The 14,996-nt window shown below is 40.0% G+C and overlaps 1 protein-coding gene across 1 annotated transcript in view; it reads right to left on the bottom strand.

Moving 5' to 3' along the window:
- Positions 1–14,996, bottom strand: part of LOC139401164 (low-density lipoprotein receptor-related protein 1B-like) — a 430,219-nt gene that overhangs the window by 256,370 nt on the left and 158,853 nt on the right. The window lies entirely within an intron of this gene.

Below are 14,996 nucleotides of genomic sequence, written 5' to 3'. Positions count from 1 at the left end.
AGTTTAGCCTTCTGGCCTACTCTACGTGACACGTTTGCCCCACCAAGATTTACATGCTAAAATCGCAACTGATCATTCTCCACATTTAATGTCAGTTTCATTGAGGATTTTCCCCATAACAGAAGCATGTGATGAAGTTACATAACTTCAATTTCAAATTTCCACTCATGCATAATGACAAGTTAAATAGCGTACCTACAACTGGTAAAAGGTTGTCACGACATGCGTGTGCTGCTCTGTCTCCTCTCACTCACGTGAATCAGCCGATAGTGGACTAAGCTGCCTGCTGCAGTGCTCTCTCAACACACACACACCCCTCCGGCCCTCCCCACCACTCACTCACTCAGCAACAGCCTGCCTCACTGCCTGATAGTCAGAAGCAGGTCACAGTGAAATTTATATATTTTTGAGAGCGGGAGAAATGCCATGGCGGCCACAGCGCAATTTAGAAGTAGCCCAAAAATAAGCAACCCGCGACCAATACATTTACCCCGAAACACAGTTTTCAAAGTAGCCCAATTTACGGGGAAAACCGCAAACAACCCTGCATGGGAGATAAAGTGTGCTCACCTTGCGAAGGAAAGGTGTGAAAAATACTATGAGAAACAGGATATACACTTTGAACGACCTAAATGATAAATCCCATATTGGTCTTTCACAGTTTATTTCTTTTCAGGTTTTTGCTCTCATACTTTTTTTTTATATATAGAAAAACAACAACTTTGGTTGTTTTAAGTCCATGACAATACTTAAACCACACCAGGACACCACTTTTGAGGTTTAGATTTTTAAATTTGTTTGTGTAGTTACCCTTTAATTGGTAACAGGAACCTGGCACTGTTGTTTGGTTAGTGGTGTTTCTGTAGCCTAGCACATTCAATGGAATTACATTTTTAAAAATGGCCTACGGATTGATGCAAATATTCATAATATAATTCTGCCAGGTAGGCAGAGGCTACTTTGTAGCCAGTTAAAATTTACCAGAATACCTCCAGTACAATACTTTGATACGTATCATGTGAATTCAATGCCCACTGAAAAATGTGTGGGTATAAGGCATATACAGGTACCTGCGTATACCCTCCACTACGTAAATGGGTGTGCCTAGTAGCCTATATGTTTGGTCTCAATGAAATAGAGTAGGCTGCCTATATGGGTGGAGAGTCACGTGCCAGTTATCTTTACAAGGAAATTAAAACTTCTTGTCTCACCCTATCCCGTTAGCGGGATAATTTTCATCAACCCCCGCTGAATTGTAGCGCGCCATATTCAAATAAAATTAATAAACATATTTAATTTTCATGAAATCACAAGTGCAATATTTTGAAACACAGCTTAGCCTTTTGTTAATCACCCTGTCGTCTCAGATTTTGAAATGATTCTTTACAGCGAAAGCAATCCAAGCGTTTGTGTAAGTTTATCGATAGCCTAGCATAGCTTTATGTACACTTAGCATCAGGAAGCTTGGTCACGAAAATCAGAAAAGCAATCAAATTAACCGTTTACCTTTGATGATCTTCAGATGTTTTCACTCATGAGACTCCCAGTTATACAGCAAATGTTCCTTTTGTTGCATAAAGATTATTTTTAACCCAAAATACCGACGTTTGTTTCAGAAATCCACAGGAAAGAGCGGTCACGACAACGCAGACGGAATTCCAAATAGTCTTCATAATGTCCACAGAAACATGTCAAACGTTTTTTATAATCATTCCTCAGGTAGTTTTAAAGTATATATTCAATAATATATCAACCGAGTGTGTAGCTTTTTCCATAACAGCGGGAGGAACAATGGCCGGTTTACTCAATTGCGTACCAACTCACTCTGAGAGCCCCCACCTCTCCACTTACGCAATGTGATCCTTCACGCTCATTTTTCAAAATAAAAGCCTGAAACTATGTCCAAAGACTGTTGACACCTTAGGGAAGCCACAGAAAAAGGAATCTGGTTGATATCCCTTTAAATGGAGGACAGGCCTGCATAGAAACACAGAGGTTTCAAAATAAGAGGCACTTCCTGATTGGATTATCCTCAGGCTTTCGCCTGCAATATCAGTTATGTTATACTCACAGACAATATTTTTACAGTTTTGGAAACTTTCAAGTGTTTTCTATCCTAATCTGTTATTATTATTAATTATATGCATATTCTAGCATCTGGTCATGAGAAATAGGCCGTTTACTTTGGGAACATTATTTTTCCAAACATAAAAATAGTGCCCCCTAGCTTCAAGAGGTTAACACCTTGAGGAAGCGATAGGAAAAGGAATCTGGTTGATATATCCCTTTAAATGGAGCGAAGGCAGGCTATGGAACATGGAGCTTTCAAAATAGAAGCCACTTCCTGGTTTGATTTTCCTCAGGTTTATGCCTGCAATATCAGTTCTGTTATACTCACAGACAATATTTTGACAGTTTTGGAAACTTTAGAGTGTTTTCTATCCAAATCTGACAATTATAGGCATATTCTAGTTTCTGGGCCTGAGAAATAGGCAGTTTCAAATGGGTACGTTTTTCATCCAAAAACTCAAAATACTGCCCCCTACACTCAACAAGTTAACTGGAATATGATTAGACTATAGTTTAATACACTGTCTGCAAATACATTTTGATAATGGAGATAAGTGTAGGGCGCTCAACCGACGTGAGTCTTGCATAGGCTACCATTGTGAGCGAGCGTTGTGCCTTTCCATTTTCAATAAATATTGATTGCCCATTTATTTGTCTCTGCCTACAAATCAGCCTCCTAAAAGGTAGACTATATCCTATATGCAAAACGTAGCTCAAGAGAAAGTGCAAGTGTCCACAGTCATCATTCTCGCTGCTTCAAGTTCAGTAGCCATACATGCGATATCAGGTGCATGTGTGGTCTCAATTAAATAGAGTGTGCAGCCTGCAGGGGCGGAGAAGCACGTGGCATTTATCATTCCAAGGAAATGTACTTCCTAAATATGATTAGGCTATAATTTACTACATTGCCTATAAATATCGATCACCCATGTTTGTCTCCATCAGAAAATCATCCCACTCCTAAAAGGTAGGCTATAAAACGTAGCTCAAGAGAAAGTGCAATTCTGCTCTCTTCAAACTACTTCTAGCCTATTGGCTGATATGGCCCAGTAATACAGATAGCCTAATATAATGGGCCACCTGAGAATCTCTGGTAATTTAACCTATTTCTTCGGTTATTTTTGCACATTGTGATATTGCCTATAGGGTGCAAAATTGCTGGGACCATGGCAGGTAAGTGAGCTGGGCCACATATATCTAAAATAACATTGCAACTGGGTTAGTTCTTGCGGTAGTGGGTGGGAATTGGACAGAAAGCCAGTGGTTGCAGGCCGTTGCATATGAAAAGACCTATACCTTGAACGTCATATGAACCTCACTGTCACCACTGGTCCACCAAGATATAATGGCGCCGGAGGGGATGGCTGCCGTTTTACGGGCTCCTAAACAACTGTGCTATTTTGTTTGTTTTTTGTATTGTTTGTACCTTATTTTGTGAATAAAATTGCTGCTTAAGTCTCTTATGACCGAAAAGAGCTTCTGGACATCAGAACAGAGATTACTTACCTCGAACTGGATGAACATTTTTCTTTAATGAGTTTGGCATGAAGGATATACTGCTTTCCGGAGACCAGGCCCAAATCCCCTTCATTCGTGTGAAGAAAAGGCGGAGATACAGAAGGAGAAGGTCGGGGTGCCTTTTGAAGATTCAGAGGCAAGTGAGTAAATTGCCACTGCCATCGGTTCAATTGGCCAACATGCAATCACTGGAAAACAAACTCGATGATCTACGGTCGAGACTATCCTACCAACGGGACATTAAAAGCGGTAATATCTTGTGTTTCATTTTTATAAAAGTTGTTTGTGACCAACAAATGTGAAAACCACAGATTAGGGTCTAATCAATTTATTTCAAATGACTGATTTCCTTATAATATAATCATTTGTAAATCAGTAAAATCTTTGAAATTGTTGCATGTTGCATTTAAATTTTTGTTCGGTGTATATATTTGTATTTTAGTGTTCGAGAAAGGTCTCTCTTGATCAAAACATCTGCCCCCACTGCTGTGAACGTCACACAGCTCTAGCTTGGCTTCCTGATCTCACTAAGAACTCACCTTTCATCTCATATTAATCTTGTCCATATGACAAATCGAAAGTGTGTTTTGTTTAAAATCTATGAATTATTTTCGATTAATGTCTATAAATCGATCTCTGAATGTACTATTATGATGAAACCACTCTCTACTGCTGCGCTATGTTGTAAGGATTGCAGGCAGGCCGTTTGTCCGTGGCTGTGGTGTATTGTTCAGCCAGGAGTTGATAGACAGTCGGAAGAGCGAATGAAATGGTAGGAGGGTCATCCCAGCTTCAAGTGGTTTCAGATTTCCCATTCTACGTCACACAGGCTCAAAAAAATATACTACAGTGTCAGTGGGAACCAGGACAATTGCTCAATGCAAGCCATTTTGATCTATGGTGTCCACAGATCGGTTTGTAAGTGAAAATGTTGGTCGGAACCTGTACCAGAACCATGAAAGTCCCCTAAATATCTAAGAGGTATTAAAATGTAGGGTAACCATGGAAACAAGATTCATTGGTCAAATGTGTAATTCATCACATACAAATCTATATTGGAGATACAGTATTTAACTCATGTTATCATGGTTATCAGTGTGCATTATATTGACTATCCTGCAGGTAAAATCAATTCAATGTTAATTCAAATGAACATTATCATCTTATACTGTATATCTAATGTTGCACAAACATTTGGTTTCTATGGAATAGTTAGAGAGAGTGAGGGTACATACAGTAATAAGATCCTGATCTCAAAATGGTAACTCAAAATCTTCTGAATTATATTTATCTATGCACAGATATAGCCATCATCCACCTGAAAACACAGTGACTGAGCTAACCTGGCTTTGAGTTAACCCCACAGGAGGCTACACAGATGGCCAGGCATGGCCTGCATAGTGATCACTGTGGCACTGGTTCCTGTGCCAACACAAACATGGCTGGCTTTGCTTCACCACAAATCTGCAAAAGGGGTAGACCAGGCTAACACCCCCCACCCCCGACCAGCCTCATGGGACCTGCGTGGCCTTTGTCTCCAGGAAGGCAGGCCCTTTACCCAGCCCCTCTGTTCCTTTACCCAGCCTCCCTCCCGTTAGCTCTCAAGGTCTCCAATTAATGTATGACCAAATTAAGATGCTGACCCAACACAGAAGCCAGGGCCTTTTCCAGCTTGGAGATGCTTTAATAAGCACGGCATGGCATTCGATCTCCCCTGTTCTCGTATTAAAACAGTAACCCATCCTGCTCTCTAATTACTGTGGGTGTCCTCTAAGTGGGTAGGCAGAGTAAGAGGGTCAAACATTCAAATGGACCAAAAGTTGGAGTACATTTTCTCCCCTGGTATGGGTATGGCCAGACAAGATTTTGATAACACACTATGCAATTTTCTGTAGAAGAAAATAACTACACTTGCTTGAAGTGATCTAAAAATGATCAAGTTAGTCAACTACACACTAGGAAATTGTATAAAGAAGAGAAGAACAATGTGTTTTATTGAAGCAATCTAAAAATGTATTCAAGTTATTCAAGTCACTTCAAGTGTGTCAGCTTTGATGTGACATAGAACTGTCCAGACCCAGACTGTGTAAATAGTTATAAAATTGAGCCATACACGAACATGTTAGTTTGAAGACATGTAATCCCACAGCTCAGGAACAATGTTCAATTTTAATATTAAATGTTGCTATTCCCTCAAAACACAATTTGTCGAGAGTAATGATATGACAATTTCTCACCAGACTGCGAATCAACAAAGTGAGATGCATCAAATATTGATTGTGAAAGCCTGTCATTGTTGATATGGTGTGTGTGTGTGTGTGTGTGTGTGTGTGTGTGTGTGTGTGTGTGTGTGTGTGTGTGTGTGTGTGTGTGTGTGTGCGCCAGGCATGCAGCTAAACAAGCAAAACACAAAACAATATGCAAGAGTAAAACTTGTGTAACAACCAAACCTGTCAATGAGTTGGAACTTAAAATTTGGTATCTTGTGAGCTATGAGTTTACAGTGTGAATACAAATCTACATCTACAGTCAAATAAACATTATTGGCCTTATTCCTTTATCATATGCCTTCAAATGTGTTATTGCATCAAATCTACACTAACACGGAGCAGTATATTGAATATCTATAGTAAGTAAGTAAGCCTCTGATTATTTTATAACCGTGTAATTGACGATTATGGATAAAGACTCTCTTGAAAATAAAATAACCGAATAGCTGATATAAGGAGAGACGAGCGGAGGTGCAATTTTAAAAATTTGACTGGATGCCGGAGCATTGAGTCTGTTTCCACGGTAACATCTAGCACAGATTCAACCGCAAAGACCAGGGAGGTTTTTCAATGCTTCGCAAAGAAGGGCACCAATTGGTAGATTAAAAAAGCAGACGTTGAATATCCCTTTGAGCATGGTGAAGTTATTAATTAGGCTTTTGAGGTGTATCAATACTCCCAGACACTACAACGATACAGGTGTCCTTCCTAACTCAGTTGCCGGAGAGGAAGGAAACTGCTCAGGGATTTCACAATGAGGCCAATGGTGATTTTAAAACAGTTACAGAGTTAATGGTTGTGATATAAGAAAACTGAGGATGGATCAACAACATTGTAGCTACTCCACAATATTAACCTAAATGGCAGAGTGAAAAGAAGGAACCCTGTACAGAATAGTTTTTTCTCCAAAACATGCATCATGTTTGCAACAAGGTGCTTAAGTAAAACTGCAAAAAATGTGGCAAAGAAATTAACTTTTTGTCCTGAATACAATGTGTTATGTTTGGGGCAAATCCAACAAAACACATCACTGAGTACCACTCTTGATATTTTCAAGCATTGTGGTGGCTGCATCATGTTATGGGTATGTTTGTCATCGACAAGGACTAGGGACTTTTTAGGATAAAAAAAACAGAATACAGCACAGGCAAATCCTAGAAGAAAACCTGGTTCAGTCTGCTTTCCAATAGACACTGGGAGATTAATTAATCTTTCGGGAAGTCAATAACCTATAACACAAGGCCAAATCTACAATGGCCAAGATGACACTGAATGTTCCTGAGCAATGATCAACAATCAACTTGACAGAGCTTGAATAATGGGCAAATACTGTACAATCCAGGTGTACAAAGCTCTTAGAGAATTGCCTAAGACGTCTCACAGCTGTAATTGCTGGCAATGGTGTTGTTTATACAAAGTATTGACTCAGGTGTGTTAATACTTATGTAAATGAGATATTTCTGTATTTTCAATACAATTGAACTATTGTGTGTAGATGGGTGAGACAAAACATATATTTAATCAATTTCGAACTCAGGCTGTAACAGAACAAAATGTGGAATAAGTCAAGGGATATGATTACTTTCTGAAGGCACTGTATTTTCTATAATTTATCATACAATTATTTATTATGGGTTCCAGAGCTGACCAAGAAGATTTAACAGCTGAGGTAAAAAAAAACATCATGCAACCCTTGACTTTGAAAAGTCTTGGAATGCTTTAGACAGATCAAAATCATTACTTCCCATCAATACGTTTAACTGAGTGGAATAACTGAATTTCATTACTTACGACATGTCGATTACCTACATGGACCACTCCACTACTGATAAGTAGTGTAATATAAAGTGCAATCAAAATAAAATAAACCCTTGGTGACAACCCCAATCATTGTCTTACGAACTGTAATTCTATGAATGAAACAAGCCAACACTTTACCATAAAGTCATTGTAAGAGTATAAAACTGAGTTTATTTTGTAAGCAATTTGCCCCTTTTTCTATAAATATATTCAATTTCATTAGACAACTATGAATTCAATAAATATGCTAATAGTTGCTTCTATAAGGATGGTTTGTTGGCAATATTCTATTTTTTAAGTTGCAAAGGAAGGAGGGAGGAAATTAGTTGTACTGTATTCATGGCTAGTCATTTGAGTAACGGGGACGTTGTCTCTTTTCACAGCCTCCCTCACCCCGGAGGACACTGTTTGTTTGTTTGTTTGAATTGTTAGTAATGAAAAGTTAATCAAGTGAGATAATTGAAATGCTGTTGAAAGGCAGAGAGAGGGAGGGGAGAAGACTTGTGTGACATGGTTTTTCATTACACTGTAACGGGGGGATTTATCTATTAATAAATGTATCGTTTCTATAAAATAATGGAGTGAGACAAAAAGGTATGTTATTTGTATCACTTACAGCCTCTAGGCCCACTTATTTGGTGTCTACACAAGATGATGAAAGGAGTTTTATACCTATAGAAGAGGTGAACTGAAACACAATATATGCAGTTTACCGTGTTGTGAAGAGTCTCCAAAGTGAGAGTGGCTCTCATAATTTAGACATTCTGTATAAGACTAGGCTTGGGCAGTATACCGTATATATTGTAAATCGGGGTATTTGGAAATAACCATGGGATGGTCAATACCTACAGTAAAGTTTTGCAATACGCAGATTGCGTCCTTAATTTCACCTGTCACATTATTTTACATTATGAACCTTACAGTAGTTCCTCATAACAGTTGAGCCAGTCACGTGTTCGTTTGTAAAAAGCACAATGGGAGAAAGCGGCAGCAGGTGAGTCCAGCTGTGTATTGACAGTGGTCACGTTTTATATTGAAAGTCAACTGTGTTTTTTTGCTTCAATAGAATGATCAGGGATGTGCAACTATAGTTTTCCTTCACAGAAAGTACATGATTGCAACACATTTGGCAGAAAATATCTTAATTTCCATCAGATGACAACAGAAGTGCAACGCCATGAGTAAATGAGTTTGCAATGAATGTTTGCATAAACATATTTTTATATTTCTAATGTTAATCATAGAAAGAAAGCCAACTACATTTCCTAATGTTTTGCTTAAAGTTAATATTTCATTTTACTGGAGAAAAGTAGGCTGGCTACACCGAGAAAAGTACTGGAGAAAAGTAGCTACACATCAGTCAGAGCGCTGTCTGCTGATAGAATGCCTGTTTGTGAATTCTCATCCAAGTGCAACTGAAGCACAAAATGAGTCTGATGCCAATCAGAAATTACAAGAAGCATTTTACAAAATGCAGCAAGATATTTCTAATGTGTTTTATTTTGCAATTAATGAGGTGACGGCCATCATCTACTGCAGTGTTCGCTTTCTGACATGTTCGAGAAGTCAAACACCTTTTGGATTATTTATCTGTACAGCTGCCACCACTTGATTTCCATGCATTTTTTCTTCTCTCCGTTCTCAGCCTGTCTGCTCCTCCCCTCTCTTCTCGGAGCAGAGCATTCAGGCCTGTTGCCCTTTCAACTCCAGACTCCACACAGACAGATTGTGTACACTTGCTGCTTCAGAGCCCGTACGGTTCTTCCTTTAGACAAGTATGTGTCAAAACTTTGTTCATTTGCACAATGTCTCTCATTCACATTCGCTTGTAAATGTCCCAACTCACCAAAAATGACATTAGGTAGCTCCTACCTAACTTTTTGAGCTTGATTGCCTGTCTATGCAAATGTAGCTAGTTCGCTATTACTTGTCCTAACTTTGTTAGCATTCTGTTACTAGATGCCCAATGGGCTTGTGTGTGTTTCTTTGGCACCCCTTTGTGTACTAAGACGGTAATACTGTATATCCTGGGATGAGAGAAGAACGGTATGACGATATGAACATCTGGATACTGCCCAAACCCTATAAGACTAAAGACTAAAACTTCAGGATAGGGGAATGTTATGAAATGTATTAGAAAGTGACTGAACATTTCAACATTTATCTAACAAGGCTGAGCAGTGCAGACAGACAGACAGATTTTGACAGATGGCAGTTTGACATGAGAAATCAGCAGCGTAGTGTTTCTTTTAGGATAAAAGCACAGTTTACCCCCACACTCCAGAGAGAGGTCCATATTCTGTGGATCAAACAGAGATGCGCTGTCAAAACAGTGCAGTGTTTAAGGCATCAGGCAGCTACACCTCATCACTGTAATGTTTTAAGGCATCTGGAGTCTTATTATTGCAGTTGTATTTCTGTAACAAGAGACCATTCAGGATGTTTCCATAAATGTGACTGGTTCAGGAGAACATTGGACGTCCAATGAAATCTGTTCAGGTTCAGTGGTAATTATTAGAGCTCTCATCAGTCTGTATGGTATGCCTCTCTCATTTGCTTTGTACAGTACTACAAGCTTACTGTACCTTAACATCACAATTATTTAAATTTCTTCAGAACCAATAATGTCTGCATAGTTTCCTCGAGCCATTGACTGTATAAAGAAACCTCGAACACACAGCAAAGTAGATACAGTTCGATTTCAAAACTTTTAAAACCTTGACTTGAGAGAGACTCCACGAATACAGCAAAGAGCTGCTGTTTTAATGAGTAAGTTCATGTTTAATTTGTTATTCAGCACTGTAAACACTTTGTTCAACACTTGAATAATCCATAAAATGCACGTTCTCTCTACTTCCACTCATGCTACATACAGCACTGCCACTGCAATGAATGAGTATAGCAAAGTGTTCCGATAGGCTTGCGTTGTTATTATTAGTGGCTTGTGACTTGTTTAAAATCGAGGAATATTTCACTTTCTCTGGTCATAGGAGTAACAACATTAATTGGTGCATGAGGCAGAAAAAATGCAGCGCAACTTGAGTTGCCATGAAAACAAATCAAATGTATTTATAACGCTCTTTGTACATCAGCAGATGTCACAAATTGCTTATACAGAAACCCAGCCTAAAACCCCATCAGCTGGAAGGCTGTCAAATAAAATTGTATATGTCACACGCGCCAAACAAAACAAGTGTAGACTTTCCCGTGAAATGCTTATTTCCAAACAATTCTGTAAGGAAATTAACAATATTATTTTTTTTTTTAAATAACACAATAAAATAACTATATCGAGGCTATATACAAGGAGTACCAGTACATGTAGGTAGAGGTTGAACAGTCTGTAGCACCAAGTCTGCATTGCCATTTAATTAACTGTTCAGTAGTCTTATGGCTTTGGGGTAGAAGCTGTTCAGGAGCCATTTGGTCCCAGATTTGGTTCTACGGTACCGCTTGCAGTGCGGTAGCAGAGAGAGCAGACTGTGACTTGGGTGGCTGGAGTCTTTGATGTTTAGGGCCTTCCTCTGACACCAAAAGTCCTGGATGACAGGGAGCACAGCCCCAGTGATGTACTGGGCGTACACACTACCCTCTGTAGCATCTTGCAGTCAGATGTCGAGCAGTTGCCATACCAAGCTTCTACATCTGCGTTGCTTGCTGTTTGGGGTTTTAGGCTGGGTTTCTGTATAAGAAGTTTGTGACATCTGTTGATGTAAAAGGGGCTTTACAAATACATTTAGTGACATTGAGGGAGAGGTTGCCAGGTCTGACCTCCTCCCTGTAGGCTCTCTCATCGTTGTTGAGGATCAGACCTAGTACCTTTGTGTCATTAACTTAATGATGGTGTTAGAGTAGTGTGTGGCCACGCAGTCATGGGGAGTACAGGAGGGGGCTAAGCACTCACCCCTGAGGGGCCCCCGTGTTGAGGGTCAGCGTGGCGGATGTGTTGTTGCTTATCCTCACCACCTGGGGTCAGCCCATCAGAAAGTCCTGTATCCATTTGCAGGGGGAGGTGTTAAATCCCAGGGTCTTTAACTTAGTAATTGTTGTAGTCAATGAACAGCACTCTCACGTAGGGGTTTCTTTTGTCCAGGTGGGAAAGGGCAGTGTGGAGTGCAATAGACATTGCCTCATTTGTGGATCTGTTGGTGTGGTACGGGAATTGGAGTGGGTACAGGGTGTCTGGCATGATGGTGCTGATGTGAGCCATGACCAGCTTTTCAAAGCATTTCATGGCTACAGATTTGAGTGTTAAGCGGCGAAAGTTATTTGGACAGGTTACCTTTGTGTTCCTGGGACAGAGACTATGGTGGTCTGCTTGAAACATGTGGGTATTACAGACTGGGTCAGGGAGGTTGAAAATGTGATAGAAAACACTTGCTTGATGGTCAACGCATGCTCTGAGTACGCGTCTTGGTAATCAATATGGTCCTGCGGCCTTGTGAATTTTAACCTGTTTAAAGGTCTTACTCTCATCGGCTACAGAGAGCGTGATCACACAGTCATCCAGAACAGCTGGTGCTCTCATGCATGGTTCAGCATTGCTTGCCTCAATGCGAGCATAGAAGGCATTTAGTTTGTCTGGTAGGCTCGCCTCACTGGGCAGCTCATTGCTGGGTTTCCCTTTGTTATTTTAAGGTCTCTCCGGAGATGTTCGAATGGGTTCAAGTCCGGGCTCTGGCTGGGCCACTCAAGGACATTCAGAGACTTGTCCTGAAGCCACTCCTGCATGGTTTTAGCTGTGTGCTTAGGGTCGTTGTCCTATTGCAAGGTGAACCTTCGCTCCAGTCTGAGGTCCTGAGTGCTCTGGAGCAGGTTTTCATCGAGGATCTCTCTGTACTTTGCTCCATTAATCTTTCCCTCGATCCTGACTAGTCTTCCTGTCCCTGACGCTGAAAAACATCCCCACAGCATGATGCTGCCACCACCGTGCTTCACCGTAAGGATGGTGCAAGGTTTCCTCCAGATGTGACACTTGGCATTCAGGCCAAAGAGTTCAATCTTGGTGGCCACTGACTAGTTAAAACTTCACATCTTAACAAGTATCTCTTTTAGAAGGCCAATATCACATTACATAATTTCACAAATAGTTTAATCTTTACTCATTAATTTTATACAACAACTAGATGTAAATCTGATCACTGTGAAGTTTACACACACAGAGGTACAGTTATATAGTTCTCCTGTCCTTCCCTGATTTCACAGAATAAAACAACTGACAGGAATGTTCTTTAATTACCTACGGACCATTCCCACATTCTCAAAAATATAAATATTGTTCAGTTCACCCATTTTGTGGATTAGGAGTTTTGGCGAGAGAAGCTCTTTGTTCTGAGACTCTCTCCCTCAATACTGCATGGCAGTTTCTACCTGGTATTTATGATCTGAGGTAATAAAACCTGGGTTAGGAGAGAGAGAGGGGGAGGGCACAATCTACACCCAGAAAGGGCAACGTCATGACACCCTGGAACGGGTAGCAACATAGAAAGTAGCTGGCTTGATAAAAACGATGTTCATTTCCTCTGTTCTCTTTGCTCGCAATGTCATTTGTTTTTAGATAAACAGCTTGTTTTTGAATGGTAACTGTGTTAAGGCTGGGGTTTGGGACGGGATGAGGAGTACTGGAAAGGTGTGACTTTCAGCTTACAATAGGCCATAAGTATACAGCAGATCGCCGATTGTCCTCAATTTGATTATGCTATAACAACATACTGTAGCACCATGACCAGGATCTCTATTCATTTAAGTGAGAAGATTAGGGCTTTCAGGAGTAACGGAAAATCTAGTACAGACAACAATGTTTTTTTTATTATCAATTAGTATATTTGAGTTTATTTACAATATTTGTTGTATTCTTTGCTTTGTCTTTTCTGGTGGATTAAACTGAAATTGGAACCATTTTTCTATGGCTTGTATAATAATAATAAAATAACAATATTTTGGAGACAATTTATTTCTCCAAATTACCTAAAGTGAGTGAGAAAAAGGCCATTCTTGAACATGGTGTGAGACATTCTTACTAATCACACATTTTCTTATACTGATCAATTGCCTTGCACAAAGTATTAAAATACAGAGAGGTGTTGGCAAGAGTCTTTTTTTCCTGCTAAAAGCCCGTAATAGCCCACAAATTATCTCTAAATCCCACAGCATAATCTCAAAACTTTTAGTTGAGCAACCACTGTAAGTGTGTGAAGTATGCTGTGGTGATCTGGTGATTACAGTATGTGTATACTGTATGTGCAGTATATGAGTACAGTTGCCAGTTTGTTCTATGTTCCCGCCACTGCACCTGTAGACTTCAGGGAGGTTAGTTACCTCAAGCTACTTTACAGACCGTACTAAGCAAACAGAGCCAGGTGGCTCAGTGGAAAAAGTTCATCATGGCATGCAGTCCTGTGAGAAGGAGTTCCAGCGTGCACTGCCCCGAGTGGAGTATGTGATTAAAAATAAACACGTTTTCTGAAGGTGAGAGAGAAGGGTTTAGTGCTTTTCCATATGGGTACCTTGGTATTATGCCCTCCTGGGATTTAGCCATGTATATTCATAAGAGAAGAAAGGGAGGAGGTGGTAGCAGGAAAAGTTGTCATAGAACCAGCTGGTTCTCTCTCTAACTTCTCTTAGTGACCTCAATTCCTCCTCCGTTTGTTTTACCTCCTATCGAGCCTGCTCTGCTCTCAGTGCTCTCTATGTGCATAATGGTGAAGTAGAACATATGTGTCCCAACCTGAGCTGAGCCCAACAGGTCACTGCCACTCCCACTCCAGCCAAATGAGATGCGTTTGTAATATTCCATCCCATGGAATCACTAAAAGGGCCACAAATCAGATATACTTCCACAGTCAATCCCTGCAGGGTGCCAGATATGAGTAACTTGAGGAGGAGTATGACAGTTAAAACAAGAGCCAGTACAACTGTTACAATTATTGATAGATTTTTTTTGTTCGTAAAAAATCTTAACAGGGCTTCAAACAACTTCTTAGTGAATGGATTAGGTAAATGCTGGTTGACAGGACGTGGTTAGAATGCACTATTGCATTAAGGCCTGCATGGAGTTTAGATCTCACAGGCCAATGACAGCCCTGTAGCTGTCTATAGGCTATATACAGTACAGCAGTTAAACTGCACACTCAACAAATACTGTATGAAATCACTTTGGGAGGTAATAGTCATTCAAAATCATATATTTTAAGAGGGTTTAAGAAAACAAATACACTTACGCAGTTGCTCTATTGCAATGTCAACCACTTTGAGATCAATATTAATGCAATTCCTTTCCTTTGTCTTACTCTCCGCCAACACACCAAGCCAATGCATCAGACTGAGCAGAACATTGTA

Source organism: Oncorhynchus clarkii, chromosome 3 (assembly GCF_045791955.1).
Source record: "Oncorhynchus clarkii lewisi isolate Uvic-CL-2024 chromosome 3, UVic_Ocla_1.0, whole genome shotgun sequence".
Lineage (NCBI taxonomy): Eukaryota > Metazoa > Chordata > Actinopteri > Salmoniformes > Salmonidae > Oncorhynchus > Oncorhynchus clarkii.
The sequence above is the reverse complement of the archived record's forward strand: the minus strand, read 5'-3'. Positions and strand labels throughout refer to the sequence as shown.